This window comes from Protopterus annectens, chromosome 16.part0 (genome assembly GCF_019279795.1).
Source record: "Protopterus annectens isolate FY-2018-M chromosome 16.part0, PAN1.0, whole genome shotgun sequence".
NCBI lineage: Eukaryota > Metazoa > Chordata > Ceratodontiformes > Protopteridae > Protopterus > Protopterus annectens.
This window is the reverse complement of record NC_056750.1, coordinates 293,504,062-293,531,478: the sequence shown is the minus strand read 5'-3', so window position 1 is coordinate 293,531,478 and position 27,417 is coordinate 293,504,062.

Genomic DNA, 27,417 nt, shown 5'->3' with positions numbered 1-27,417 from the left:
TGAAACTCCGGTTTCGGAAATATTTCAGAACGCCAACCTGCACTCGCAAAACTGCTTCTGCATCGGACCATGCGGCAAAAAAGACTGAGGATATGACGTCGGTCATGCGCATTAGTACCCTGACGTACTGACGTCAGTCTAATGCGCCCTGACCGACGTCAGCCTTATACTCTGGTATTCGGGCCGACTGGACGCGGACTATACCCTATAGTAAGGACTGCAGCAATGGGGAACGAAGAACATCATCTGTACTATGTTCTTCGTGTTTCACTATTGCAGTCATCACATTTGGGTTGATTTTCAAAGCTAAGGAAGGGAGGAGGAAGTTAAAGAGCATTAGGGCCAGCTATTAAGCCCTGTAAGACTGCGGTGGCAAATCCAGCTCTGGATTTAGAAAGGATAGGCAAGTGGTAATGCTTGGTGAAGGTATGTACAGAGCTCCAGGTAGCAGCTTCTAGGATGTCCCTGGTAGGGACTCCTCTGACAAATGCCGCAGAGGTAGATGCAGCCCTGGTGGAATGTGATCTTATCCCTGTGGGGTAGGTTTTCCATGGTGCTTGTAGAAGAAATGAATGCAATGGGCTAGCCATTTGGAATGGTTTGCTTTGAAATGGCCTTCCCCTCTGTCCCTGCAGCAAAGCTAACTAGCAGCTGTGATAGGCTTAGTCCTGTCCAAACAGAATCAAAGTTGTCTGTGCACGTCCAGAGTGCAGTATTCGTTCCCCTTTGTTTTGTGGATTAGGGAAACAAGTAGACAAATGAATGGACTGATTTAGGACCACAGTAGACACCACCTTGGGCATAACGGAAGGATTAGCCCTGAGGGAAACTCTGTCCACATGGAAAATACAAAGAGGTTATGTCTTACCATAATGTTCCATCTGTATTGTTGATCCTCGTTCAGTCATTACATATGGGTATCGGTTCAGAGTTCGGAACAGAGCCGGCCATTTTCCAAGCTCTCGTCAGCTTCAAACTCTCGAGCTAACTCTTACCCACAATTCCCCTCTCCCTGTTACTAAGATTGAGTTTGCAAGTTAAAGAAGGTAGAGGCTACCTCTGGTCAAATAACCTAAGAGAACTGGATGGTGAGATCCACTAGAAACCACAGGAGGGGGAAGGAGGGAGGGTCGTAATGATTGAACAAGGATCAACAATACAGATGGAACGTTATGGCAAAACATAACTTCTTTATCTGATATTGTTAATCCTCGTTCATTCCTTCCATATGGGACAGAGTCCCCAGCTACCTCTATTCCTGGGAGGCTCTCATGGAAGGACATTCCTGAGCACCATAGAACCGAAAGATGCTCTTCCCCTGGAAGCCAAATCCAATTTGTAATGATTGATGAAGGTATGAGGCATAGCCCAAGTTGCGGCTACACAGATGTCATGTAAAGAAGCTCTGGCATGGAAGGCAGCAGAAGTTGCCACCGACCTACCTGAATGAGCTTTCATGGTAGCAGACAACGAGATATTACGGTGTGTGTAAATAAAGGTCACACAGTCCTTCAACCATCTAGCTAATGTGACCTTAGCAACACCCGATCCTAATCTAGATCCAGAAAAGGCCAAGAATAACTGATCAGATTTACGAAAAGGTTTAGTCCTGTTGAGGTAAAAACGGATTTGCCTGGGTATATCAAGGGTATGTAGGCAATACTCTCCTCTGTTTGAATGGTTGGGAAAGAAAACTGGCAATTCAATGGCTTGATTAATGGACATTTCAGAGATCACTTTACGCAGAAATGACGGATTAGTTCTCAGAGACACTATTCTCTATGAAAAATCAAGTATGGACTCTTGATACATAAAACTTGAAGTTCAGAAATATGTCTGGCAGAAGTAACAGCGACCAGAAACAAGGTTTTACATGACAACTACTTGAGGTCGCAAGAAGAGGCTGGTTCAAAAGGTGCCGTTGTCAAAGCTTGCAGAACTAGTGATAAATTCCATGGATGAATAGGTTCTCTAAAAGGTGGCTTCAGAGGATTCACACCTTTTATGAAGGTCTTGCACAATTTATGGAACATAAGAGAGGAATTTAGGACACTCATGAAAATTAGAAATTGCAGCCAAATGAACTCTAATGGTAGAGGCCGACAGACCCGAATGAAACAGGTCGGCCAGACAGTCTAGTATTATCGACACTGGTGCTGAAAAGGGGTCTACTTGTTTATCTTTCAGCCAACAGGTAAATCTTTTCCACTTGCTCAGATAAGTAAAAGGCAATGAAGGAGGAGAATAAGAAGGTGTCTTTGGAGATGGGTGATCACCTCCCAAGGAAGGATAGTTCCTGGGGGGTGGAATCCCTCTGGCCAAGAATGCCTGGTCCACAAGACGCAACACATCATGTTCAGAAAGACTTCTAGTGGACCTCACAGAGACTGATGGAGAAGCAGGCCTGTCCACAAAAGAGTCAGACTCGGTGCCCATCTCATCTGATCGCACCAAGGACAACGGTGCCGAGAAAGACTGAACTACTGTAGTCTGCACCGAAGAAATCATCGGTGCCAATGTGATTGTCTGCACCGACACAGGGATCGGTGCTGAAGTGGCTGTCGGTGCCGAAACTGGAACCGACAAAACTGGAGTCATTAATAAAGGCCTCGGTTCCGAGGAAGATCTCGGAGCCAACGTGGCCAAGGTCTGTGCCGATACAGTGGTAAAGGTCTGAATCGAGGAGCCCCTCTGTGCTGATATGTAGAAGGCTGCAGGAGAGAACGGAGCCAAAATCACTAATGGAGCCTAAGGCCTCGGTGCCGAAGGTCTGGGCACCAAAAGCACTGGGGCTGACAGAGAGCTCCGGAGCCGAAATTTTTGCCTTTTTAGATTTTGGTTGGTGAGAGTCCCCAGCCGGGGATGAAGGCAAGGATTTAGCCTTAGTAGAAACATCCATTTTCTTATGGGCTTTGGGAGGGGTTGAGACCTCTGGCCCAGAAATAGCCTCTGAAAAGGGAGATTTTAGAAGTCCCTTCAGTAACAGCTTATTTTTCCTTTCTAACAAAGTTCTTTTAGAAAAGTTTTTACATATAGTACAAGGTGGTTCAACAGATAAATGGGAAGCTCTCAAACAATAAACACAAAGAGTGTGCATCAGAAGTAAGCAGTTTGTGTCCACAATCAAAACACCACTTAAACCTCGGATAACCTTTTTTATCTGCCATATTAATAAACAGAAAAGTACCAGCAATGGTACAAGAGAGTACCCAAAGGTATGAAAGAGAAAAGGAAAGGGATTACCAATGATGGTAAGGAGAAATTACCTTGTGGTAAAAAGGGTAAGTAAAGGACAGAAAAAAAACAGAGGAAATTATGAACACTAGATGCGATAGGGCAAGAGACAAAATATCAACTTTTCTGACTGAAAAAGTAATTTGTACAGCAGTTAAACAACAATTGACTGTACTTAGCTCAAGAGAAGTAGCTTGACACCACCGGATGGCAACGCGGCAAATGAAATCTGGGGTAACAGGGAGAGGGGAATTGTGGGTAAGAGTTTAGCTCGAGAGTTTGAAGCTGACGCGAGCTTGGAAAATGTCCGGCTCGGTTCAGAGCTCGGAACAGATACCCATACGTAAGGAATGAACGAGGATTAACAATATCAGATTGAAGGGTTCCACTGCCATGAGGGCCTGTAATTCAGACACTCTTCTTGCTGAAGTGATGGCTAGAAGGAAGGCTGTTTTCCAAGAAAGGAATTTCAACTCTGCTGTAGCAGCTGGCTCAAAGGGGGGGAAGAGTGAGCTTTTCCAATACAAAGTTAAGGTCCCAGACTGGAGTGGGAGCTCTCCTGGGAGGTCTTAAAATTATGGCCCCTCTAAGGAATTACTTTAGCAAGGGGTGAGAGAAGAGGGGTGGCTCAGTATTATAATGTGCTGACACAGCAGAGGCATGAATTTTAATTGACAAGAAGGATAGGCCCTTGTGGAGCATTTCTGTTAAGTACTGTAGATTATGAGGCAAGTTGGGCACCACTGTGCCCATCCCCTGAGCCTGGCTCAAGGAACAGTATATTTTCCACTTTTCAGCATACGATTTTTTTTAGTACTAGACCTCCTTGCCTCCAGAATGACATCCAGTACCAATTTACTGACGGATGCTAGAGGAGAGCTCAAGGAATTAGCCAGGCTGCAAGGTTCAGGGTTTGAAGCTGAGGGTGCAGAATCTGGCCCGCCTGCTGGGACAGCAGGGAAAGGGTCTGAGGCAGGTGCCATGGTTGTAGCCGTGTCATACTGCGCAAGAGAGGGTACCAGTGCTGGCGTGACCAGTCTGGTGCAGTCAGTATTGTCCTTGGCCTGTCCTGTTTGATCTTTAGTAGAACCTTCGAGAGGAGAGGCAGAGGGGGAAAGGCATAAACAGAGAGGCTTTTCCAGGTAAAGGACAGGGCATCCACTTTCCAAGCTTGACTGTGGAGAGTTCTTGTGCAGAATTTGTTCAATTGGTAGTTCTGAGGGGAGGCAAACAGATCTACCTCTGGAGTCCCTCATTTGTTCCTCAAGAGGTTGAATATTTTGGATTCTAGTTTCCATTCATTTGGGTCCATGAGATTTCTGCTCAAGTCGTCTGCCAGTGAATTTAGTTTGCCTGGCAGGAATTGTGCTTGTAGGTGTACTTGGTAGCTCAAGGCAGTGTTCCACTGAACCATGGCTAGTCTGCAGAGGGTACGAGTGGGTTCCCCCTGGCTTGTTTATGTACCACATAACTGTGGTGATGTCTGTCTTTACCAATAGTTGTCCTGGAATAATACAGTCTTTGAAGGCTATCAGAGCATTCTGTACAGCTAACATTTCTTTTTGATCGATATGCAGGTGCATCTATCGCGGGTTCCATTTGCCCTGAATGCACTGCCCTGACATGTGAGCCCCCATGCATAGTCTGATGCGTCTTTTGTTAGGGTTTGGGCAGCAGGGGGTAGAGTGAAAGGGAGTCCCTTGTTGTGGTAGTAGGCCTCTGCCCCCCAAAGGAACTCTGTCTTCATACAAGGAATGATAGAAATCATTGTTTCCAGGTCCTAAGAATGTTGACAACATAGGGTTTTTAGATACCATTGGAGTTTCCTTACATGCAGTCTTGCACATGGAATTAGTAGAATGCAAGAGGCCATGAACCCCAGAGCTTGCAGTATTTTCCTTGCAGATAGCTGGGGTTTTGTGGCCAATAGTTTGAAGTAGGTTGTCAAACTAGTTTCTCCGGAGTGAGGAATGCCATCTGGGAAGTTGTGTTCAAGCTTGCTCCCAGGAATACAACCTGTTGGCAGGGTACTAGGTGAGATTTATTTTCGTTGATGGTGTACCCCAGTGAGGTTAGAAGTTTCTTTATGAATGCAAGGTGTTGTAATAGCAAGTCCTGGCTTTCTGCCTGAATCAGACAATCGTCCAAGTATGGGTAAATCTGAATATTTCTCTGCCTGCAAAATGCAATGGCTGGAGCTAAACACTTTGAGAACACCCTGGGCGCAGTAGACAAGCCAAAGGGAAGTGCAGAAAACTGAAAGTGCATGGAGCCCACCCTGAAACATAAGTATTGTCTGCAGGATCCTCTTATTGAGATGTGCAGGTAAGCTTCCTTTACGTCTAGGGTTGCCAGCCAGGCATCCTTGGCTAGCATAGGAAGAAGCTGTTGAAGAGTTAGCATTTTGAATTTTGGAACCACCAGAAAAGTGTTGAGAATAGACAGGTCCAGGATAGGATACCAGGAGTTGCCTTTTCTGGGTACTAGAAAAAGTCTTGAATAAAAACCTTGTCCCCTTTGTTCTGCTGGGACAGGTTGAATAGCCCTGATACTGAGAAGAGAGAAACTGCTGTTAGGCCTCCGCCCATTGATTTGGGGTTGGTAGTGTGTGGAAGTGGAATCTGCATCCTTGGGAAAAAGAAGTTATGTCTTACCATAACGTTTCATCTGTATTGTTGATCCTTGTTCAGTCATTATGCATGGGTATCTGTTCCGACCTCAGAACCGAGCCGGCCATTTTTCAAGCTCGCGTCAGCATCAAACTCTCGAGCTAAACTCTTACCCACAATCCCCCTCTCCCTGTTACCTCAGATTGAGTTTGCAAGTCAAAAGAAGGTAGAGGCTACCTCTGGTCAAATAACCTAAGAGAACTGGATGGTCAGATCCACTAGAAACCATAGGAGGGGGAAGGAGAGAGGGTCGTAATGACTGAATGAGGATCAACAATACAGATGGAACGTTATGGTAAGACATAACTTCTTTATCTGATATTGTTAATCCTCGTTCATTCCTTACGCATGGGTCAGAGTCCCCAGCTACCTCTATTCCTGGGAGGCTCTCATGGAAGGGCATTCCTGAGCACCATAGAACCAAAAGATACTCTTCCCCTGGAGGCCAACTCCAATTTGTAATGATTGACGAAGGTATGAGGCATAGCCCAAGTTGCAGCTGCACAGATGTCATGTAAAGAAGCTCTGGCATGGAAGGCAGCAGAAGTTGCCACCGACCTTGTTGAATGAGCTTTCATGGTAGTAGGCAACGAGATATTATGTTGTGTATAAATGAAGGTCACACATTCCTTCAACCATCTAGCTAATGTGACCTTAGCAACAGCAGATCCTAATCTAGGTCCAGAAAAGGCAAAAAATAACTGGTCAGATTTACGAAAGGACCTAGTCCTGTTTAAGTAAAAACGGAATTTGCTTGTGGATATCTAGGGGATGTAGGCAATACTCTCCTCTGTTCAAATGATTGGGAAAGAAAACTGGCAATTCAATAGTTTGATTAATGGACATTTCAGAGATCACTTTTGGCAGAAAGGATGGATTAGTTCTCAGAGACACTCTATCTCTATGAAAAATCAAGTATGGACTCTTGATACATAAAGCTTGAAGCTCCGAAATACGTCTGGCAGAAGTAATGGCGACCAAAAACAAGGTTTTCCATGACAAATGCTTGAGGTCGCAAGAAGAGGCTGGTTCGAAGGGTGGCACTGTCAGAGCTTGTAGAACTAATGATAAATCCCATGGTTAAATAGGTTCTCTAAAAGGTGACTTCAGATGATTCACACCTTTTATGAAGGTCTTGCACAATTTGTGGGACATAAGAGAGGAATCTTGGACACACTCATGAAAATTAGAAATTGCAGCCAAATGAACTCTAATGGTAGAGGCCGACAGACCCGATTGGAAAAGGTCGGCCATACAGACTAGTATTATCGACACTGGTGCTGAGAAGGGATCTACTTGTTTATCTTTCAGCCAACAGGTAAATCTTTTCCACTTGCTCAGATAGGTAATTCTAGTGGAAGACTTATGAGATGCAATGAGATTGTCACGTACTGGTAAAGAAAGATCATTCTGCCTGGCAATCAAGGGAATTGGAGTAGCCAAGCTGTGAGCTTCAGGCTGTTCCAGCTGGGATGAATCAGGTTCTGTGGATGTGAGCTCAACTCTGGGGTTGGATGGAGAATCCATGGTCGATCTAGTAGGTGAGGCCAAAGGAAGGGGAACCAAATCTGTCGAAGCCAATATGGTGCTATGAGGATCACCTTGCTCTTCAACTGATGGGCTTGTTCAGAAACTGGGGAATGACAGTAAAGGGTGGGAATGCGTAAAGAAGACCCGAGGGCCAATCGTGGGCTAGAGCGCCCCTGGGTGACTGCCCCGGAGGGGGAATCAGGGAGAAGTAGTTGCTGCATTTGTAGTTGGTCGGGGATGCAAAGAGGTTGCAGCAAGGACAGCCCCAGTGGTGAAAGATCTCCGCCGCTATCAAGGGATTCGGGGACCACTCGTGAGGTTGAAGAAGGCACCTGCTGAGTCTGTCTGCTATCACGTTGGAACTCCCGCGAATGTGCGTTGCTAGAAGAAAATGGTTGGTAGCCATCGCCCATTGCCATATCCTCATGGCCTCTCGACAAAGGGGGTAAGATTTGGTTCCATCTTGCTTGTTGATGTACCAGACCACCGCCATGTTGTCCGATTGAATCGCAATTGTCCCAGCCAGCAGCAGGGGATGGAATGCTTGCAACGCCAGAAGCACCGCCCTCAGCTCTTGAACATTTATATGCAGATGGGCCTCCAGTTCGGACCAAGTGCCTTCGACTGTCTGTCCCTGACATAGCACCCCACCCACACCCCATCAGGGAGGCGTCCGTGGTCACTGTTGCCTTGGGTTGCTGGGGGGAAGGGGGTGAGACCATTGAGAGAGATTGTGTGACATCCACCAATTTAAATCCTGTTTGCACCTGTGGGTTACACGAATCATGGCTGAAAGAGGATGCTGAAAGGGATACCACTGGATGAGCAGTAGCCATTGTAGAAGCCTCATGTGAAACCTGGCCAGGGGGACAATGGTGATGGATGCTGCCATGGAACCCAACAGCTGTAGAACCAAGTGAGCCGTGGATTTCTCCCTTGAAAGGATTGGAATCAGTTGTTGCTTTATCCTTAAAATTCTGTGCTCTGGAATGGCAGCTCTGCAGTTCTGTGTGTCCAAGATATCCCCTATGAATTCTGTCGACTGAGATGGGGTGAGACTGGATTTTTGCCAGTTTATGGTTATGCCTAGCCTTTGTGCAGCGAGGAGGCAGTATGCCAGGGCTTCTTCCAGTAGAGGTCTGGTGGGGGCAGAAATGAGCCGGTCGTCTAGGTATGGAAACACCTGGAATCCTTGAAATCGCAAGTGAGCTGTGACAACTGCCATGCACTTTGTGAACACTCTGGGGGCTGTGGAGTGTCCGAAGGGCAGTACTCTGAACTGGTAGTGACTGGCTCCCGCACGGAAGCGCAGAAATCATCTTGATGACCTGTCCACTTTTATGTGGTAGTACGTATCTTGAAGATCTATCAAGCACATCCAATCGTCTTTTTCCAAAAGCGGGAGGATAGACTGTATTGTGACCATGCAGAATTTTGTTACTCTCTCAAACTTGTTCAATACACCAAGATCAAAAATTGGTCTCCAGTCCCCGGTTTTCTTTGGCACCAAAAATAGTCTTTAGTAGAATCCGGATCCTATCTGGTCTGGAGGGACTATTTGGATGACTCTCTTTCTTAGCAGCTTTTCTATCTCTAGTTCTTCCCTTTGACTGGGTAGAACGTCAGGAAGGTTTTTTGAAGGGACAGGAGAAATATCGAAGGGGATATGACAACCTCTGGTTATAATCCTTTGTACCCAAGAATCGGAGGGGATGGTTAGCCGGGCAGAAGGGTACAAAAAGAAACGACCTCCAACCACCTCCAGAGGAAAGGAGTTGGACCGCTTTTCAGGAGCGCTAGTAGGGTTGGCCAGGGAAAGAGTCACTGGAACCCTGGTTACGCGGACCCCCTCTACCCCGAAAGGAGCGTCTTCCCTGTGAGTTTCCCCCTCTGCCTTTAGAGGAGAACTTGGCCTGTGTATCACGGAAAGGACCATGAGATTTCTTGAACCATATCTTCCCACTCTTTTGGTTTCGGGAGAAAGCACGTTGAGGGGAAGAATAACAGACACCTATGGCAGAAAGGGTCTTACCGTCCTGTTCACATCTGGCCAGTGTGCTTTTAACTTTGGGTCCTAACGACGAAGAGGCCTCAATGGGAGCGTTAAGAAAGGAAGCCTTAAAGGGTTCCGCAAAATTGCACAAGCGCATCCAGGCGTGTCATCTCAAGACTGCAGCTGAACTCGCTGCTCCTTCTGATGCGTGAGATATCAGTCACATAGAGGAGTTAGATATTGACTCAATGGTGGCCAGCTGAGAGGCCACTTTGTCACGGACCTCATCAGACACTGCACCAGCCAAGGTTACAGAGAGGCTCAGAAACCAGATCCCTTTGAAGCCTGGTAAAATGTGCCATATAATTCAGGGATCCGATAGCAAAGGTCGCTGAAGCAAAAGTGCGCTTCCCTATTCTGTCCAGGGCCAGGGACTCTCAGTTAGGCGGATGGACAGTCTGGCTTTCTTCTTCTGCCAGATCCTTTTTTGTTGCGACCACCACCTCCAAAGCATCTATAAGAAGACCTTTGGACCAATGGGGGTCTGAAGCAGAAGGGGACAAGATCTTATCTGGCCTCCGGGGAATAGCTTCGATTATGTTAGGAGCCTTCCAAGCACGCTGCACGATAAGCCAGACAAGTTCATCGGCAGGTGGAGTAACCCAGGAGGTAGGGGGCCGGGCACGAAAAGCCTGCAGGAACACAGATTCCTCAGAGGTCGAATTAAAGGACTGCCAGTCACCTCTCTGTTTCAGGATTTCGAGGATATCACCAAAGGATACCTCAGAGGGTGACCGAGGGGATCCTTCCCCCTCATCAAAATCTGTGTCTTCGGTGAGGGTCTCCTCTGTGGAGTCCATGTGCTTCCTCTTACACAAACTTTTCCGGTAGACTTCCTCAGCAGGAGAAGCTGGGGAAGACAGTGGAAAAGGGGTTTCCTGTGGGAATATGTCCTGAGGCCCTTGCACCCGGTGTCCACTCGGTGCGACTTGTGAAACCAGTGTACCAGAGGAGGGCGGACGGACAGACAGTCCAGTATTGCCAGCAGCAGCGAAAGCCTTCTCCATCAGTTGGAAGGCTGGTCCACCTGAAGAGGAGTGAATGTCCAGGATAGGGGTCACCCCTCCCCTAAGTGGCTAAGCCTGCCGACTCGGAGTCCCCGGATGGCTGTGGAGCAGCAAACTATGTGCGTCACAACTGACATCCTGAGTCGTAGCAAAACTTTCTTGCCACGAAGGCAACTGTGGTTCCTTAACAGATCCATAAAGGGAACCGCAGAAGGGGAAGACTGTGCTATATCCATGGACTTCAAAGGCAATGAAGGAGGAGAATAAGAAGGGGTCTTTGGAGATGGGTGATCACCTCCCAAGGAAGGATAGTTCTTGGGGGGTGGGATACCTCTGGCCAAGAGCACCTGATCAACAAGATGCAACACATTGTGTTCGGAAAGGCTTCTAATGGACCTCACGGAGACTTTGGGAGAAACAGGCCTGTATACAGAAGAGGCAAACTCGGTGCCCATCTCACCGGTCTGCACAGAGAACAACGGTGCAGAGAGACTGGTCTACGGGTGTCTGCACCGAAGAAGTAATCGGTGCCAAGGTCACGGTCTGCACCGACACAGGGATCGGTGCCAAAAAGTGGTTGTCGGTACCAAAGCTGGAACCGACAAAACTGGTGCAAACAATAAAGGCGTCGGTTCAGAGTACGATGTTGGAACCGACGTGGTCAAGGTCTGAGCCGACTGAGCAGTCGTTGCCAATGCAGTGGTAATAGTCTGAACCGAGGAGCCCCTCTGTGCCGATATATTGAAAGCTGCAAGAGAAGACGGAGCCAAAGGCCTCGGTGCCGAAGGTCTAGGCACCGAAAGCACTGGGGCTGACTGAGTGAGCTCTGGGGCCGAAAATGTAGCCTTTTTAGGTTTTGGTTGGTGGGAGTCCCCAGCCAGGAACGAAGGCAAAGATTTAGCCTTGGTAGGAACATCCAAGATTTTCTTATAGGCTCTAGGAGGGGTTGAGGCCTCCGACCCAGAAATAGCCTCTGAAAAAGGGAGATTTTAGAAGTCCCTTCAGCAACAAATATAAGTTATGTTCTTACCATAACGTTCCATGTTAGTTGTCTTCTTCTCGCCTTCTTTCTTGCTGGATGGGTTCGGAGCCGACCTCGGCTCCGACTCGGCCACTCTAAAAGCTCGAGAGTTGATTCCACCGGCTCGAGGCCCCCCTTATATCCCACAATGCTAGGCGTGAATTACCTCAGATCTCGTTTGTGAGCTAGGCCCAGCTAATAATACAACCAGAAAAAACTGGAAAAAGAGTCCACCTCTATAAACAAAGGGGAAGAGAAAAGGTGACCTAAGCCTAATCTAGGAAAATATGCACAGCAGAGCATATACCTATCGCAAAGAGGTGGTAGAAAGAGAGGTCACAATCAAACTCCTCTAGGTCTGTCCAGGCCAGGGGGAAGGAGGGTGGGGCAAAAGAAGGCGAGAAGAAGACAACTAACATGGAACGTTATGGTAAGAACATAACTTCTATATGTTAAGTCGTCTATCTCGCCTTCATTCTTGCTGGATGGGACCGCGTCCCTAGCACCTTGTCCTGGGTGGCCTAACGGAACAGACTCTTGAGAACAGTGGAACCAAAGTTAGCTCTATGCCTAGAAGCTAAATCCAACTTATAATGTGAAATGAAAGTGTGAGGAGTAGCCCAAGTAGCCGCTGCACAAATGGTGTCAATAGGCAGTCTGTCTTGGAAGGCTATAGAAGTAGCCAAAGCTCTGGTGGAATGGGCTTTAGGTTTGTTAGGCAGCTTTTGGTGTCTAATTTCATAAACAATGGAAATTAGAGAAGTTAGCCATCTAGATAGTGATACCTTGGAAACAGAAAGTCCCTTTCTGCCTTCTGCATAAGAGACAAACAGCTGGTCAGATTTTCTGAATTGTTTGGTTCTATCCAAATAGTACCTTAACTGACGATGAACATCTAGCCAATGCAATTTTTGTTCAGACCTATTAGAATATTCTGGAAAAAACACAGGGAGGTCAATGCTTTGATTTAGGTTAGACGTTGAGGCTATTTTAGGTAAAAAGGACGGGTTGGTTCGTAAGGATACCCTGTCCTTATGGAACAATAGATAAGGAGGTCGACAGCTGAGTGCATGAAGTTCTGAAACTCTTCTAGCTGAAGTAATAGCTACCAGAAAGAGAGTCTTCCATGATAGCAATTTTAACGAACAGGAAGCTGCAGGTTCGAAAGGGGGAAGAATCAAAGAGCTGAGCACTAAATTAAGGTCCCAAGGAGGAGGAGGATTTCTTATAGGAGGTCTGAGAAGAAAAACTCCCTTCAAAAAGGCTTTGCAAAGCTTGTGGGACATGATGGCAGATTCTGAAATGCCTACATGAAAGTTAGAAATAGCTGCCAATTGAACTTTGAGAGTAGAAGGAGATGAACCTGCATGAAAGAGTTCAGCTAGAAAATCAAGAACCATATGGATGGGAGCAGTGAAAGGATCTAAATCCTTTCCTTGAGCCCAATAGGCAAAACGTTTCCACTTACTAAGATAAATTTTCCGAGTGGAAGATTTATGTGAAGCTATTAAAATATCTCGAACAGTGTGAGATATTTGAGGAAGCCTGGCTAGGGTAGGAACTGGAGGAACCAAGCAGTGAGGTTCAGAGAGGGGAGGGAGCGATGTAATTGACCAGACTGATGGATCAAAAGATCTGGAACTAGGTCCAGATGCCAAGGTTGCTCCAACAGAAATTGATGTAGAAAGGGGAACCAAACCTGTCGAGGCCAGTAAGGAGCAATGAGGATCAATGAGGCCTTCTGAGCGATAGCTTTCTGTATCACTTGAGAGATTAGTGGGAAGGGAGGAAATGCATACAGAAGTCCCCGGGGCCAAACTTGGACTAGAGCGTCTCTGCTGGGCTGGCCTGGTAACGGGAATAGGGTGAAAAAATCTCTGCACTTGCTGTTTTGGGGAGTAGCAAAAAGGTCGCAGCAAGGCTGACCCCACTTGAGAAAAATTTTTCTCGCAACAGAATCTTTCAGAGACCACTCGTGAGGCATGAGGATAGCCCTGCTCAACTTGTCCGCGATTTGATTGGACTTCCCGGGGATGTGCGTTGCTATCAGAAAACGCTGAGAAGAAATCGCCCATTACCACAGTCTGAGTGCTTCTCGACATAGGGGATAGGACCTGGTTCCGCCTTGTTTGTTGATATACCACACTACAGACATATTGTCCGTCTGGATTGCTATCGTTCCCAGGGGAAGAGAGTCTTGAAGGGCTTGCACCGCTAAAAGCACTGCTCTCATCTCTAGAACATTTATATGCAAGTGGCATTCGTTTGGTTGCCATATGCCCTGGACAGTTCTGCCCTGATAATGCCCCCCCCCCACCCGATCAGGGAGGCGTCCGTTGTCAGAATAGCAACCGGAGGGGAAGGAACAAAGGGTCTTCCCAAGAAGAGCTGAGGGGAAGACATCCACCACAGAAGATGATTCCTGCATGTTTGCGTAATCATAATGGTGTGAGACATCGGAAGTTGTTGGTATGACCATTGTGTGAAGAGCATCCATTGAAGGATTCTCATGTGGAATCTGGCTAATGGAAGTAGAGGAATGGCAGCCGCCATAATCCCTAATACTTTCAGAACTAACCTGGCTTTGGCTCTGTTGTTGTTGAAGAGAAGCGAGACCAGTTTGCGATGTCTGTTATTCTCTGATCTGTTAGTCTCGCCGACATGCTGACTGTGTCTAGATTTGCGCCTATGAAGGTAATAGCACGACAAGGCGACAAAACAGACTTTTCGCAATTTACTGAGATGCCCAACTTTTGACAAATGCGAAAGGTGTAGTCTCTGGCCATTAGAAGAAGATGCTTGGTGGGAGCTGTGAGGAGCCAGTCGTCCAAATATGGAAACACCTGGAATCCTTGACGTCTCAGGTGAGAAGCTACCACTGCCATGCATTTGGTAAACACCCGGGGGGCAGTGGTGAGTCCAAAGGGCAGGGCTCTGAATTGAAAATGACTGGTTCCCAGCCTGAAGCGGAGGAATCTTCTGGAGCGTCTGTTCATCTTTATATGATAGTACGCGTCCCGAAGATCTATAGAGCACATCCAGTTTTCCTTTCCCAATAGGGGAAGGATGGACTGTAGCGTGACCATCCGAAATCTTGTTTTCTTGACTGACTTGTTCAAGATACTGAGATCCAAAAAATTGGTCTCCAGTCCCCTGTTTTCTTTGGAACTAAAAAGAACCTGGAGTAGATTCCGGATCCTAGCTGGTCTGCTGGAACTGGCTGAATTGCTCTTTTTGCGAGCAGCTTTGAAATTTCCAAAGCTGCAAGATCCCTTTGAGCGGGTGGAACATCTGGCAGGGATTTTTTTGATTGGTTTGGAATGCGAACGAAGGGAATGGAATAGCCTTCGGAAATGATGGACTGTACCCACTTGTCGAGTTAGGGATCGCCAGGCTTCTGGGTACAGTGACAATCTTCCCCTGACTGCCTCCGAAGGTGGACAGTCGGGCAACACCTCAGGGATGCTGAAAAGGCTTATCGGAAAAGGTTTCTCGATTGCCCTGGTTCTGCGGACCCCCTCTGCCTCTAGGGCGATGTCTACAATTATTGTTCCCTCCTCTGCCTCTGGAGGGGAACCGACTCTGTGCGTCAGGCAAATTCCCTTGAGATTGTTTACGGAACCACATTTTCCCACTTTTCTGGCCTTTGGGGTAAGGTCTAGGAGGAGTAGAAAAACGGACTCAGACGGCAGACAAGGTTTTGCCATCCGTCTCGCACCTAGTCAAGGTTTCTTTCACTTGAGGACCAAAAAGAGATGATCCATCAAACGGGGAATTAGTGAAAGACGTTATATAAAGGGGTCCACGAAATTGCATAGTCGCATCCAGGCATGCCGGCGTAAGGCTACACCTGTCCCTGCAGCTCTACTCGCTCCATCAGCCGCATATGAAAGGAGGCGCATGGAGGAGTTAGCTATAGAATTCAGGGTAGTCAGCTGGGCGTTCATCTTGTCCTGAAAACCTGCAGCTGTAGGATCCTTCAACATCTCACTCGCTTCCTTGATCAAATCTCTCTGGAGACGAGTGAAATGGCATAAGTAGTTCAGCGAACGCATTGCAAATGTCGCTGACGAAAACATCCGCTTCCCGTACCTGTCCATAGACCTAGATTCCTTGTTAGGGGGATGGACAGGCACTGAAGGATCAGCTAGTTCCTTCTTGGTGGCAGCAGCTACCACCATAGCATCCACAGTAACTCCTTTGGTCAGAAATTGTTTATCAGTGGGTGCTGTTATAAATTTAGAAGGTCTCCTGGGGGTAGGGTCCACTGAGTCAGGCGCCGTCCAGGCTTTCTTTGCTACCACCTGCATGAGGGGTCAAAGGGGGGGGACACCCAGGAGGTGGAAGGGCGAGAGCCAAACGCCTCAAGATACACAGATTCATCCTCCGAAGGGTTAAGGGCTGGCCAATTTCCCCTCTGTTTCAGGATTTCTAGAATGTCTGCAAAGGAGACATCTTCAGAAGAACGGGGAACCTCGGAATCCTCTAAATCTGTGTCAGAGGTGACAGACTCAGGTGAGTCTATGTGTTTCCTCTTACACTTTCTCTTCCTAGGGGGCTCCCCTGCCAATTCAGGAGAGGCCTCGGAAGAGGATGAGATCCCCTAGGGGATTCTTGAGGAGCTGGCTCTCTGCGTTCAGGGATGAGGGAGAGAGAAGACATCACCTGAGGCACCGAAGAGGGAGGGGCGGACGGAGCCGACTGTGGAGTTGAACCAGGTTCCAACACACTCCGCATGACCTCGAATGCACCCCTGTCAGGCAGAGCCAGAGATCCCCGCCCGAGAAGCTGAGAACCTCCTCGGCACCGACAGAGATGGCTCTGAGGCCGATGTCGGAGCCGAACTCACCAGCGCGAAGCACCGAGAGGAGAGCGGGTCGGACAAGGGTCCGATGCCACTCACCCTCGGAGCCGACGAGGGAAGTCCGTGCCGAGATTCTTCAAAGGAAGAAATCGAGCACGACGGAACCGAAGACAAGTGTATCGGTTCCGACGCTACCACAGTCTCTGTTCCGAGACGCCCCGGCTCCGAGCTCAAAGGAGTCGGAGGAGGAATATTTAGAGGGAAAGGTTGAAGCATCGACTGATGAGTCGGGCTCTGAAGCATTTGGGCCAGTGCCTCGGACTTTAGAAGTCGACTCACTACCCTCTGAAGGTCATGATCCGAAAGCCTCGATGACCTAGAGGAGTGAGACCTATGGCTCCGTTCAGACAGCAAGGGAGACGCTGGAGCCGAATGAACGGAGCCAAGGGAGGGTGACCTAGACCTCTTTCTAGATGTCGGCTCCGAAGGTCTGATCGGAGCCGACCCAGGAATCTCCAATACCTCGGCTCCAGCCGGAGCAGAGGGAACCACAGAAACTGTAGCCAAAGACTCATCGGCTCCAGCCGGAGCCGATGTAGCAGTAGGCTTCGAAGCCTTAGGCCTCGACTCAGAAACTGGAGTCGAGGTCTTAGAAGCCTTGGAAGGTTTTCCTGATGAAGCAGTTAGGGAACCTTCAGGCTTGAGCAAACCCCTTAGGATGTGTTTGTTCTTTCTTTCCTGCAGGACTCTAGGGCTGAAGCCATGGCATACAGCACAAGAGTCCTGCAGGTGTAAAGGTCCCAGGCAGTACACACAAGAAGTGTGACCGTCTGTCAGAGACATTTTCTGACAGCACGAGTCACACTTCTTGAAGCCTGAGACCTTTGAATCCTTGGACATTTTCAAGGAACCGAAGTGTAACCACCACACAAAACACACACACACCGATTACACTATCAGAAAAAAACGGTAAATTAAACTAAAGCTAAAGAATTAGTTAGTTTATATAAAGTAAATCCCTACAAAAACACATACACACCACTATTAGGGATGGAGGGCCCGAAGGCCTAAGGAAGAACTTACCAGTTCTTGTGGGAAAGGGGCTGGATAAGGGAAGAAAGGATAATATCCACTACACTATAGTTAAAGAAGAAAGGCTAAGCTAAAAGGGGTTTAAATAGTTATTAAAAACTATTCTAATACAACTGACCTGAGCTGGTAGAAAAAACAACACCTCGATCGCTGTAGCGGCAAACGAGATCTGAGGTAATTCACGCCTAGCATTGTGGGATATAAGGGGGGCCTCGAGCCAGTGGAACCAACTCTCGAGCTTTTAGAGTGGCCGAGTCGGAGCCGAGGTTGGCTCCGAACCCATCCAGCAAGAATGAAGGCGAGATAGACAACTTAACATCTTGTTTTTCCTTTCCAACAAAGTTGTATTTGAAAAATATTCACAGGTAGTACAGGGCAGGTCAACAGATAGGTGGAACGCCCCCAAACAATAAACGCACAAAGAGTGTGCATCAGATGTAAGTAGTTTGTGTCCACAATCAGAACACCGTTTAAACCCCGGACTACCTTTCTTATCTGCCATGATAGCAAAAATAGATAGTAGAAATGGGTACCAGCAATGGTACAAAAGAATACCCGAAGGTATGAGAAAAAGGAAAGATTACCAACGATGGTAAGGGGAGAAATACCTTGCGGTAAAAAAGTAGAGAAAAGAGAAGAAAACCTCAAGAAAATATGGTCACTAGATGCGATAGGGTAAGAAACAACGAAATAGAAACTTTTCTGACAGAAAAGTAGTATAAATGACTATTATACAACAAATAACTGTACTTCTCTCAAGAGAAGCAGCTTGACACGACCGAATGGCAACGCGGCAAACAAAATCTGGGGTAACAGGGAGAGGGGGAATGTGGGTAAGAGTTTAGCTCGAGAGTTTGAAGCTGACATGAGCTTGGAAAATGGCCAACTTGGTTCCAAGGTCGGAACAGATACCCATGCGTAAGGAATGAATGAGGATTAACAATATCAGATACTATGTTCAAAACCCATTTGTCCTGGCTAATAAGTTCCCAGTTTTTTGCATGCAGGGCGAGCTTTCCTCCTAAGGGAGCAGGTAGTTGAGCAGGGCTTGGAAGGGTTAAGGTTAAGTCATTGTGCCATTTTTCCGTAGGGAGGTGGCTTACTACCCCCTGCTTTGGAAGTGGGAGCTACCCACTGCTTAGATCTGCGCGTAGCCTGAGACTGTAGCCTAAGGTGGTCTGCTGTTCCTGGGTTTGGACAGAGAAGGCCTGGAAGGGACTGGAAAGGACCAGTTCTTTGAAGGCCAATGCCTACTGAATCTGGGAGGCTGTACTTGTAGGAAATCTTAAACAGTTTGCATAGATTTAGCTTTTTCTTCCATCCTTGTGAGGACTACTTCTACTTTGTTGCCAAAAGGGCAATCTTGGTTAAAGGGAGCATCCAGTAATTTAGCTTTAACATGACCTGGCAAGTTTTGTTCCTTAAGCCAAGCATGCCTTCTAAGTACAGACCCAGTGACAGCAGCCCTGCAAGATGCTTCTAAAGCATCAAAACCACATTGCAAAGTATGTTTACCAACTTGTTCTGCAGAATGTATTAAATCTTGCAATTCTTTGTGTTCAGCACAGTCAGGAATCAACATCACTTTCTGTTCAAGTAGTCCCATAATATAAGAAGGAAACACAAGTAGTAAAACAACAAACCAGGTTAAAACCTCCACGCCAAAGGAGCCAAGAGAGTAGTTTTAACGCTCTTTATTGGATACAAAACGTTTTCGCCCCTGCACTGCAGAAAGCTTCATCAGAAACATTAACAATAGGAAACAAAGCTTTTTAAATCAGCAAGCCATGATGTCATTTCCTCAAAACAGTGTGTCAATCAACAATAAAACAAGGAAAAAAACAATTTTCTTTCATAAATCCTATTATATAAAAAATGTATATATATATATATGCTAAAGCAGTCAGTAAATTATGTATATTAAATTAAAATAACATATAAAATAGGTACTGTGAGAAAATACCAAGACCATACCTAAATAAGGTAAAATCAATAACTACATGTATCTAAATAATTAAAAGCATAGGAGTGGACTTATCTTTGGTAACTTTTATATCTGAGTAGAGAAGAGATGTTACATGATTCATTAAGACCAGGGTAAGAGTAGGCATCAACCCCAATTTGCCACTTTAATTCCCTCGTCTCCAAGAATAGTGCCTGGGGTCCACCTCTAGGCCCCATAGAAACATGTTCGATCCCCATGAACTCAAAGCTGTGGCCATTATTGTTGATTATATGCTTAGATAAAGCATTGTCAAGTTTTTTATTTTTTATTGCATACAGATGCTGGTAGATTCGATCACTAAGTCTACGATCAGTTTTCCCTATATAAAAACAGGGACAGCACACACAAAAAGCAACATACACAATTGATTTTGTGTTGCAATTGATTCTAGTGTGTATGTTGTATTTCATATTCCTGATCGTAAACGAGCTGCCAACCTTCATATATTTACATCTATTGCAAAAACCACAAGGGGCACTACCCACTTGTCTTGAGGTGTGTGAAGGGCAAGCAGGCCTTTGAAGAAGTTCCTTCAAATTCTTACCCCTTCTGTAAACAATCGACGGTGATGGACCCAACTTCTGAAGTAAAAAAGCACAGTTATATATAAAGTACCAGTTCTTTATTACGATTGCCCATATAGAGCCTACTTCTTTAAAGAAGGTTAACACGAAACTGGTACTAAAATCAGGAGCAGATTGGGTAGTCATGTCAGTATTAATTTCCACGGTAGAACAATCTAAGGTCCCTGAATCATATGGATGCTCAGTAATGGACAACCCATAAGCATTAGAATTTAATAAAGGTTTATAAAAACCAGAGGTTCTTTTCATAACAACCTCATCGATAATTTCATCGATCATAGAAAGCGGGTAGTCCCTGTTAGAAAAAAGATCTTTTAAGAAACTACACTCATTTCAAATGCCTCCTGTGAAGAATTCTTGTGGGAAATTAATTAGATACATGTAGTTATTGATTTTACCTTATTTAGGTATGGTCTTGGTATTTTCTCACAGTACCTATTTTATATGTTATTTTAATTTAATATACATAATTTACTGACTGCTTTAGCATATATATATATATACATTTTTTATATAATAGGATTTATGAAAGAAAATTGGTTTTTTCCTTGTTTTATTGTTGATTGACACACTGTTTTGAGGAAATGACATCATGGCTTGCCGATTTAAAAAGCTTTGTTTCCTATTGTTAATGTTTCTGATGAAGCTTTCTGCAGTGCAGGGGCGAAAACGTTTTGTATCCAATAAAGAGAGTTAAAACTACTCTCTTGGCTCCTTTGGCGTGGAGGTTTTAACCTGGTTTGTAGTCCCATAATATGATGCTGATATTTTAACATATGAAACTGGCAATTTAAAGCCCTAATGGCCAAAGTAGCAGATGTGTATACCTTCTTACCCCATCTGTCTAAGGCTCTAGAATCTCTATCAGAAGGGGTAGGATTTTTGGCAGCAGTAGCCTTAATGCCTTTTGGTCCTTGGGAAATGGTCTCTGGATCTGCAGAAGGATTCTTGAAGAAGAACTTGTGAGAGTCAGGTACTTTGTAGTACCGGTCAGGTTTTCTGGGAGCTGGAGGTAAAGTGTCTGGGGTAAGGCTAGATTCCAAGAAAGCATCATCTACAATGTCAAGAACAGGAGGGATAGCTAAAGGCCTGTGTTGAGGTAGGAGTAAGAAAGTACAGTTTTGTACCTACCATAAATGTAGATGTCCGAGAGGAATGCATCTGCAGTCTTTACAAATGGGGTTGTCCTGTCGTCAGGCAGCCCTTCGGTCGGCCGGATTCCAAAGTCTGGGTCTGGCTTCGGCTGGTGTCGCACTTCACCCGACGTCATTGCGGCAGTTATTCGGGTATAAAGGCATCAGCCGACGCCATTTTCCTCAGTGTTTCTTGCCCCAGATGCCAGGTGCCCTCTTGGATGGCTAAATTTGGATAAATGCCAAAGTTTCCAAATAGTAGAGAGCAAACACATAAAATAAGCATGTATGTACATATATACAAACAAATACACCATAATAGATCCCCCCCAAGCTAGCTGAAGATTGGCAAATACCCTAGGAGTACCTCAGAGGGGAAGGAGGGTGGTAATCCTGACTGCAGATGCATTCCTCTCGGACATCTACATTTATGGTAGGTACAAAACTGTACTATGTCCTTCAAGGATGCATCTGCAGTCTTTACAAATGGGTAGAATACCATAGCTAAACTAGGGAGGAGGAAATGAGAAGAGATTATGGTGTAGTTAGGATCCCTTGCAAAACAGCAGTGGCAAAACCAGCACGGGATCTAGAGTAAAGAGGTAAGTTATAATGCTTGGCAAATGTATGCACGGAGGTCCAAGTAGCAGCCTCTATAATGTCCTTGGTAGCCACTCGTAAGAAAGCTGTGGTAGCGGCTGTAGCCCTTGTGGAGTGAGGCCTGATGTTCTCTGGAGTTTTCTTTCCATGGTAGGAGTAACAAAATCTAATGCAATTTCCTATCCATTTGGAGATTGTCTGTTTAGAAATTGGTTTTCCTTCCTTTCCTGTTGCATATGCTACCAGTAGCTGGTCAGTTTTTCTATTGTTTTTTGTCCTGTCCAGGTAGTAGCGTAATTGTCTGTGCACATCCAAGGTATGCAAGAGCCTTTATCCCCTGTTCTGTGGGTTGGGGAAGAATGTAGGAAGGTGGATAGCCTGATTTAAAGAAACTCTGGATACCACCTTAGGCATAAATGTAGGATTTGTTCTCATGGACACTCTATCTTGATGGAAGATCAGGAAGGGTTGCACTGCCATTAATGCCTGTAGTTCAGAGACCCTTCTTGCTGAAGTTATTGCCAGCAGGAAAGCAGTCTTCCAGGATAAGTATTGTAATTCTGCTGTTGCTGCTGGTTCGAAAGGAGGAAGAGTCAGTTTTTCTAGCACAAAGTTCAAGTCCCATGCTGGCAATGGAGGTTTCCTGGGAGGTTTTACATTTTTAATTCCTCTCAGAAACTGTCTGAGCAGAGGATGCGAGAAGACAGGAGGATCCAAGCTGTATTCTGCTGAAATAGCTGATGCATGTATCTTGATGGAAGAATAGGACAGGCCTGTATGGAAGAGCTCCGCCAAGTACTCCAGGATGTTGGCTATGTTCACCAGTGTAACATCTTGCCCCTTTGCAGTACTCCAGATGAGATATCTTTTCCATTTTGCTGCATAATTCTTTCTTGTTGAAGGTCTACGAGCCTCCAGGATTATATCTTTAACCCTCTGGGATAAATTTGGGTTAATTGCTGTTATGTAATGTTCCAGGCAGTTAGCTGCAGAGTTTTTAGGGTTGGATGCAGGATGTTGTAGTTGTTCTGTGTTAGCAGTAATGGGATCAGGGGCAGTGTCCATATTTGTCCCCGGGACATGCTCCTCAGCAGTGGATACCAATGTTGTCTTGGCCAGTCTGGGGCTATCAGAATGATCCTCGGACGTTCTTCTTTGATCTTCAGAAGCACCTTGTGCATCAAAGGGAGTGGTGGGAATGCGTATGCTGTTAGGCCTTTCCAACTGAAAGATAGGGAGTCCACCTTCCAAGCAAGTGGGTGGTAAGTCCTTGTGCAGAATTTCTTCAACTGGTGATTGAATGGGGATGCGAACAAGTCTATTTGTGGTAATCCCCATTCTCTTGTGATGGTTTTGAAGATGTCCGGATGCAGCATCCATTCGTGGGCATCTGTTGTAGTTCTGCTTAATATGTCTGCTAGAATGTTTTCCTTCCCTGGTACATAAATTGCCTGTAACTGAATGTTGTAGCTCAGAGCCACATCCCATAGGTCCAGTGCCAGCCGGCATAGAGGGTATGAGTGTGTGCCTCCCTGTTTGTTGATGTATCACATAACTGTGGTGTTGTCTGTCCTTATCAACTGGCCGTCTTGGAGAAAAGGTCTGAATGCCTTGATTGCCAATTTTACTGCCAGCATTTCTTTTAGATTTATGTGCAGATGCAGTTGGTCTTGAGTCCATAGGCCTTGAATGCACTTGTCCAGCATATGTGCCCCCCAACCGAGGTCTGAGGCATCTGTCGTGATGGTTTGTCTTGGTTGACTTTTGCAGAAGGGCAATCCTGTGTTTGATTGGCAGGCCTGAGCCCACCATAGGAACTCTTGCTTCAGGCATGGGATCATTGGAATTTTGGTTTCTAGGCTGTGCTTGTGCTGGGACCACAAATTCTTTAGGTACCACTGTAGCTTTCTCATATGCAGCCTGGCATAAGGGACCAGTATTATGCAGGATGCCATGAAGCCTAGAGCTTGTAGCACTTTTCTTGCAGTTAGATGGTTCTGCTTTGTTAATGCCAAGAAGTAGAGAGGAAGTTGCTCTTTCTTTTCTGCAGTTAGAAATGCCATTTGTTTTAATGTGTCCAGTTCTGCACCCAGAAAGGTTATTGTTTGGGATGGAATCAGCCTTGACTTTTTTGTATTGACTGTATATCCCAGGGCTTGCAGCAGGTAGATGACTCTTTGTAAGTCTTCTGTTAGTTTGTTTTTGTTGTCCGCTTGTATCAGGCAGTCGTCCAGGTAGGGATAGATTTGAATCCCCTGAAGTCTGCAATGAGCGATTACTGATGCCAGGCATTTCGTGAACACTCTGGGCGCAGTAGATAAGCCAAAGGGCAATGCTGAGAATTGATAATGCTCTGATCCTGCAAGAAATCTGAGGTATCTTCTGCAAATTGGTCTTATGGGGACGTGCAGATATGCCTCCTTGAGATCTAGAGTTACCAGCCAAGACTCCTTGCCCAGCATGGGAAGAAGCTGCTGTAGGGTCAGCATTTTGAATTTTGGAACAATGAGGAATGTGTTTAGAGTGGACAAGTCTAGAATAGGCCTCCATTTGTTTTCTTTTCTTGGTACCAGGAAGAGTCTGGAGTAAAATCCCTTTCCTTGCTCCATAGATGGTACCTTTTCCACAGCTCTCATTCTTAATAATTGAGATATTTGTTTTAGAGCTTCTGTCCTTTGAGTAGGTGGTAGGTTTGGCATTCCTCTCTTTCCTGGTAGAGTATGGAAATGGAACCTGTAACCTTGGTCTATAGTTTGCAAAATCCATTTTTCTCTTGTAATGCAGTGCCAGTTTCTTGAAAATAAGGTTAGCTTTCCGCCTAAGGGTGCTTCTAGTTGTTCCCTGGTAGGCGGTGCCACCGCCAAGTCACTGTGATTGAGTTGCTGTAGTGGTGGTGGCTGTATCCGTGCCTCGTTGGTTGTTACCCTGCCACTGGCAACCCCTGTAGGCACCCCTGGATTGGTTTCTGCCTCTAGAGCCTATACCTGCCTCTTTGTGCCTTAGAGGAGTCTGGAAAGGACCAATTCTTGGAGGGCCAGTTCCTGCTAAACCTTGGAGGTTGAACTTGTAAGAAATCTTTCACTGTTTGCACAGATTTTGCTTTCTCTTCCATCTTTTTTAGTACCTGCTGTGCAGGGGAACCAAATAAATTGACCTTGTCCATAGGTGCATCCAAAAGCTTAGATTTGACATGGTCTGGTAATGCCTGCTCTTTCAACCATGCATGCCTCCTGATAACTGTGCCAGTCATGGCTGATCTAAAGGAAGCCTCCAGTGCATCATAGCCACATTTTAAAGAATGGTTACTAACCTGCTGTATGTTATGTACCATTTCTTGAACATACTTTTATCTAAAGCTTCTTCAGAGGACAGCTTTTTAGTCAACTGGTCAAGCATAAACTCTTGATATTGAATCATATGAAATTGGCAGTTCAAAGCTCTAGCTGACAAAGTAGCAGAGGTGTAAACTTTTACCCCATCTCTAAGGACCTGGATTCCCTTTCAGAGGGAGGGGTTTTAGAAGAAGTAGCTGCTACAGCTTTAGGACCCTGGGAGATAGTCTCTGGATCTGCAAAAGGAGCCTTATATAGGTGGTGATGAGTGTCCGGGACCCTGTAGTACCTATCGGGCTTAGCAGGAGCCGGAGGTAAAGAATCAGGAGCAGTGCAAGCATCATTAAATGCATCATCAACAACAGAAAGAACTGGAGGTATAGCTAAAGGCCTATGCTGTGGCAAATGTAGAAAGGTCCTAAGCCTTTTTCTAGAGTCTGAGAAATCTTGGCCCTGCCACTGAAATTGTTCTCTCATCGCATGTAAGGTTTCCCCAAAGGAAAATTCCTCAGGAGGAGAGGCTGAAGGAATGGACTCCTCAGCATCAGAGTCTTCATAAGGAGAATAAGAGGCCTCGGGAGGGTCTGTATGTTCTGAGTCATCAGAGGAATCATCTGTGGATACTGGCTCAGGGGGCTCTGCTCTAGGCCTCTTTTCTGGAGGAGGGAGAGAGGCCCTGTCTGGATGAGGCTGGGCTCCACGAATTAAAGAGAGGAGATCCTCAGCCAAAGAAAGCATATGGGAGCTGGTGCTGGGCCTGTGAGAGGGGGGCTTGGCAGGCACAGATTTTGATGTTTTGGCTGCTTTAGCCCTGGCAAAGGCCTTAATAGACATAGCTGGGGGAGGCCTAGCGGCTCCACGTGCAGGGGTTGAAATATCCAGGGGAATGGTGTCTGATAAATCCTGTGAAACCGCAACAGAAGGTTGGATTTCAGAAGCCGTTTCTACCAGGTTAGAAGAGGCCTCAGTAGAAGGCACGTTATCGGCTGAAGAAAGAACCGCTTGCTCGGTTTCGGCCGAAACCGAGACACTCGTGGTTTGCTTAACCGCGGTTTCGGTCCTTTTCTTTGCGGTTTTTGGTTATTTGCGTAGTCGGAGGATCCGACGGCATAATGTAGGCAAAAACGAAGCCAAAAATCTGTTCAGCAAAATCCGACCGACGTCTAAGCGTCCGTCGGTTAAAAGAAGCACAGGCTAGACAAGCTGCTACGTCGTGGTCTGGGCCTAAGCAATGTATGCAATAGGAGTGGAAATCCTTATGAGGTATTTGTTTCCCACAAGATAAACAGTTATTAACTTTCTCTGACATCGGCTGAGGCAAGAAAGAGTCCCCAACGGGGTACTTAGCTTTATAGAAGTCTTCGAAGTAGTATTCGGTAGTAGTAATCTCTGGATCTGACCGACCGGCACTTGCGAACAGCTTCTGCTTCGGGCGCCACGCGGCAAGAAAGACTGAGGAAAATGGCGTCGGCTGATGCCTTTATACCCGAATAACTGCCGCAATGACGTCGGGTGAAGTGCAACACCAGCCGAAGCCAGACCCAGACTTTGGAATCCGGCCGACCGAAGGGCTGCCTGACGACAGGACAACCCCATTTGTAAAGACTGCAGATGCATCCTTGAAGGACATTTCCCCAAGTCTCTTTTTGAACTTGGAGTAATACTGACTTTCCCCGGAAATGCTCCCCAAGAGTATGCAAGGTTTTACCGAAAGAAACATTTTCTGGAGGGGAAGCAGAGGGAATGGAATCCTCTGCATCAGAATCCTCATAAGTAGATAAGGGCAAATCCTAGTAATCAGAAAGAGCAGAAATATCAGATTCCCGATCAGAAGAATCAGAAAGAAAATCAGTTCTAGGTCTCTTAGAGGGGGAAGGCTGGCTTCCCCTAATTAAGGTAATAAGGTCTTCAGCCATTGTAAGCATTTGTTTTTGAGGCATATGGGCCTGAGAGCCTGTGGTTTGGTTGTCAGTTTTCTAGACGTAGTGCGAGATTTTGGCCTGGATGGAAATTATGGCATCGGTTTAATATGAATGTCTGTAGGCCTGAATGCACCCTCAAAAGCTGGTGCCTGCACAATGGATCTGGACCCATCCAATGTAGAGACATCCGCAGGTTTCATAGTCGGAGTAGCATCTCACGGTATACCGGACTCCGAATGGGTCTCAGTAGAGGCCTGCAAATCTGAAGTAGCAGGTATCAGGGGCTGCGAAAGTGCCTCACTGAGTACCAGTGGACTGGTGACTAGCTTAACGGTAGCATCGTCGGCAACTTTGGAACTATGCGGTCTGTCTCTGTCTTTATCCTTGCATTTTTTTGGAAGATCGGTAGTCTGATGGCTTACTGAAGCCAT